The following is a 4,988-nucleotide window of genomic DNA, read 5'->3' as shown; positions in this document are numbered from 1 at the left end:
ATGGTTGTAATGAAGGCCAAAAGTGGGTCAAGTTAGTGGGGGTTAAGATAATTAGTATTTGGGGTGTTTGCAAGATAGAGGGGTCTAAAGGGCCAAGGAGGTACTATATAAGTACCATCCTCTCATGTACAAGGGACCTTTTTGATGTGACATCTAATCCTATCTACTATCCCTCCTCCTTGCTACCTGCTGCCTACGCTCACACTCTCTCTCCTCCCTCTCTCTCTCTCTCTCTCTCTATCCCCTCATCCTTCTCTCTCTTCCTCTCTCCTTCCCCTTCTCCTCTCTTCTCCTCCCTTCCTTCTGCTATTCTCTCCCCATCTCCAAATCTGCCCCTTTTCCCCTTCTCTACAACTTCCACAGGCCCTTACTGACGCTAAGATCTCAATCCAAACATGTGCACACAAGTACATAATATAGACCAAAGAATATCTAGAGCAAGATAGGCAAACCAAAATGCAACCATGCTCCACAAAGGTGTGGACTGGTCAAGGACAAAATTGTCACAAGCTCGCTCCATCCTGGCCTACTTATAACCCCAGATGGCTTCATAAACTGAGCAAACTGAGTGAAGATACCTGCTGCTATCATTGCTGCAAACTCACTCTCATCTGTGTGCCTAAGGCAGGCTTTGATGGATGGGTGAGGCAGTGAGCCAAAGTGGCTCCTAGTTAGGGAGGGGTAGTCTGTCCTCCCTAAACCTTTTTTGCTGACCATTCCACTAGATAAGGTTGGCTTTGCTGACCCAGAACTAGGACTAACCTAGCCCTTATTCACCCAAGCAAACCTGCTGCAAAGCCAACCAGCTGGCTGACCCTCGTCCTGCAGTAAACCAGCCCTTAGGCAATCAGATCTGGCCCTTGGCCAAGTCTTCTAGATAGGCCTTCTCTAGCCCATAAACCTCCATGAGCCAGGCCATCAGCCTTCCATGGCTGGGCATTCATCTGCCACATATGGTAGTCATGCTTGTTGCCCATATGACAGACCATAGGTAGCCCTTAGGCAGACAACCATGTGGCCATCCTGTGTGGACTCCAAGTACATAAATGTGGGCTGCGTGCAATACCCATGTGGCATCTGCATCAATCTTCAAAATAAATCCAAGGAGCATCCAAGAATGTCAAGCCCTGTTGCGCTCCCCCTTTGCAGACTCATGGCTAGGGCATGGACCCTTTTGTCATGACAACCCCAGTCAATGACCACCAGTGGACCCACACCCTCATGGCCAAGATATCCTACAGCTGCTCCCTTGGAAAGACACTCGAGCATACTGAAGATGTCCTTGGTTGTTGAGCTGTACACCCACACGTCCTGCTTATCCTATTATAGCTCACTGATCAAGTGGCACTGAACATACGTCCTGCTTGTCCTATTACACCTCCATGTGCTCCATCCAAACAGCGTCCATCTGATCTTCTCCATTTGAGCCTGAGAGGATCACAGATGTTGCTCTAAGCTCCATCAAAGATGCATCAACTATTTGATGTAACACCATCAAGAAAACCTGTCCTAAACTATCTTAATGCGTGGAATGTAAATCCCCAACCCACTCAGACCCTCATTACCCACCAAATTTAGTACTGCCATGCTAAATCACATATCTGCCAGAATCTCTAAACTGCATGAGTAATTTGTAATCCCTGGCTAGATCCGAAGCACAAGCTGTTATCAAACCTCCTACTCTCTCCTGCTGCTGCATGCCTCTCGAGCGAGATCTTGATTGGCTTAGGGAGGAACCCTACCATGGCTTTGTCAGCACCTTATCTGCACCTCTGTGCTGGTTGATTGAGCTCTCCACATGTGACAAGGGCTCCTACTTGCTGGTGTCTTTGTTGCACCATGCTGCTGCCACTATCTGCCTCCTCTAGTGCCTATGGTTGCACTCCTGAAGGGCTGATATGCAGGTCTGATAGTTCTACTTCTACCCCCACAATGAGAACTATATATAGGGCTAACTGCTCGCTGATGTGGACTATCTAGTTCATGGATCTGCTGACCCCACATACAAGACTAGTCTGTTGACCAGTATGTGCAATGCACAAACTGCCCTTTGACAGGCGACAAATCCCTCCTTCCTGGCCTATGAATGGCCCATCTCCAGCACACCTTTGCTGGGCTGTGCTGCCCCAGATCCACTGTCCATATATAGGGCTATATGCTGGGTTTAATCCCAGCCTTGACCAATGTTTCAGTTTAAACCCAACAATAAATACACATCAACAAAAGCATTTAGATAGTTGAGCTCCCATCAACAAAATATCTTAGTATTTCCTCTCATTCAAGGCTCATGTCTAAACATACATGTTAAAGAGCTAAGACTCTTCAAAGGGAAACGCCCCAAGACATCCAGCAAGGCCAGGCACAAACAGAGGATTTGGTATTAAAAGCATTTGGATAGTTGAGCTGCCATCAACAACATATCTGAGTATTTCCTCTCGTTCGAGACTCTTGTCTAAATATACATGTTAAAGAGAGAAGAATCTTCAAAGGGAAACATCCCAGTGACATCCAGCAAGGCCAGGCACAAACAGTGATACCTACAGAACACAAAACCATGTGCAATGCTACAAGTTCAAGCTGAATAACATATACAAATCTGTATCAACAAACACACTGGAATTCAGATATAAATGACACTTGCTTAAGAATCAGAACGTGAGATGACACCTGAGAAGGCGACCATGATATGTCCTCTGTGTGACCCTTGAATTCACACTTGGATATCTATGAAAGAAGAAATAGTTTGGGAAGCTGGGAGATGCTGCTTGGGGCCTTCCTCCCTGAGAGACTCTTGCCAATTTTCTTCATGTCCTGCTGCCTATCGGGGGAACTATCCACAAGTGCCTTTTCAACACCAGCATTCAACTCTCCAGATGTGTCAGGAGAACGTCTGGTTCTTTCATTTTGCTCAAAAAAATCCCACCCCCTTACAATTCTATCCTGCTCAGTAGCAGTTGCAAGATAAGAACCATTAAGTCTAAATTTCATTGTCCAAATGGCACCTTGATGAGCTTGTACCTCGTGCCTTAGATGCAGTTCTCTGTGGCCTTTCTATGGGTATGCACTTTAACTTGTTTTGCTGTCTATTGAGGAATGTCCTGACTATCATCAGTGGTGGTTGATCCAGACTTCCTGCCAGACTTCTCTGTTGATTCGTCCTTCTCGTCACTACCACTTCCATGGTTCCCTTTCTCTTGGGAGCCTCTTGCAACTCCTTTTATCACTTTGAGCCAGCCCCTCTTTTTTTTCAGAGCTCCAAGCCCAGTATCCAGCCGAGTGTCTCTGACACCAGTGTCGTCTGCTGCTCTCGCCCTCCGCATGACTTCCTGTACAATAGGAGAAAGTCCTAAGGAGGTCTCAAATTCTTCCATGGTAAGCTCCCTACAGGTATCAAGCTCTTTGAGTTAGTTCCACAAACCGTCCTTCCCAACTTCATTCACTACAAATTCCTTGCCACTGTCTGGATCCGTTATTCTGCACAAGATATCTCCATCCGAGTTTTCTGCATCTTCAATGCTTGTTCTGGAATGTCTCCCGTTCTTTAACAATGTCTGAGGTGTCTCATTATCGTATTCCCCGTTTAAGCTTCTTGCATCCAATGGAAAGCTGGTGTTCCTGTCTGTAAACTTGGCCGTTCTTGAGTTGGTCTGGTAAGCTTGTGACCTCCAGGCCGCTAAACCCTCGGTGAAGGAAGGAACGACTTGATGGAATAGAAGGGCCGGTCCCGCTTGCCTTCTTTCCTCCAAGGGGAGGTTTGGAAGACGGATGGCCGTGACCACTGGAACCGGTCCTCAAAACAGAACCGCTGCCATCTGCTAGTCTGTCATGACCACTATGAGACAACAACAGAGAAGTGGTTCCGGACTTAACTTGTCGGCTGGAGCAACTCTCTGTGTTGTCCCGACTCTGTAATCTGGGGAATGTAGCATCCAATTTGGAACGTACCATAGTCCACCTACCTTCTCTGGCTTCGACTGCCTGGTCCTTACGTCTCGTGGAATAAAATGTGCATTAGCTTCTGATTCAGGAAACAACATCTGCAAAGTGGAAGTTGTGGCCGATGACTCTGCAACCCACGAAGCAACGTCCAATTGAACAACCGTGTTCTCAGGATCCTGGCTCTCCAGTTTTAAGCCCATCTGTGAAAGTAAACGCTGTTTTCTTTCATGAATGCTTCCCGGATTGCTCTTCCAAATCTCGTACCTGGGAAGTGAAATATGAGACGGCATCTGACCATCGGAAAGATTGTCCTTGTTGGCTTGCGATTCATCGAGGTTGTGCTTCTCTTCCCCCCGCTTTCGGCATCGGACGACGAAGGGATACTTCCAGGCTATCAAAAACTCTTCTTTGTCTTCTTCGTTGGAAGAATCCATGCTCAAAAATGTATCACAAGAGCCAAGGGCCTAGCCATGGCCAGATGGGATCTGAGCGAAATCATTGCGCTGGGCTAAAGCATGAGGTGTTGAAAAGCATAGAAAAGAGGGGTCTAAAAAATGCGCAGGGGGATGGAGAGATGGGATCTAAAGGGAGGATGCATGGATCTCAGGGAGAGTGTCGTGGATCTCGCGTGATCACGGAGGGGGAAGAGGAAAACGGAGCGATCGGGGGAACTAAGAAGTGAAGAACTAGAGGAGGGTGAGGAGAGGATGGAAGCAATGGAGATGGAGATGGAGATGGAGATGGAGATGGGATAGAGATTGCTGGTTGATGGCAAAAGAAGACGGAGAAGAAGAAGAGGATGACGATGATCAGTAGCAGCAGCATCAAGTGAAGATGAAGAAGAAGGAAAAATGAAGAGGGACCAACTTCCCTTGAAGGGGACCCAAAAAGAGAGGGTATAAATTTCAAAATTTCTCAAAAAAACTATGAATAATCACAAAACTTCTCCCCAACTCAATCCTTAAGCACTGCCTCTCGGCTAACAAAACATAGCATAGCTATAACCTAACATAACATACGTGCATCACATAACTTCATATACACACACA

General features: G+C 46.8%; 1 pseudogene; it reads right to left on the bottom strand.

Moving 5' to 3' along the window:
* Positions 1–2,413: 2,413 nt before the first annotated feature.
* Positions 2,414–4,760, bottom strand: LOC147882463 (uncharacterized; annotated as a pseudogene).
* Between the last annotated feature and the right edge of the window lie 228 nt (positions 4,761–4,988).

The sequence above is a fragment of the Dipteris shenzhenensis genome, chromosome 29, assembly GCF_047967505.1.
Source record: "Dipteris shenzhenensis isolate YYH24624 ecotype China chromosome 29, Dip_SZ_1.0, whole genome shotgun sequence".
NCBI lineage: Eukaryota > Viridiplantae > Streptophyta > Polypodiopsida > Gleicheniales > Dipteridaceae > Dipteris > Dipteris shenzhenensis.
The sequence above is the reverse complement of the archived record's forward strand: the minus strand, read 5'-3'. Positions and strand labels throughout refer to the sequence as shown.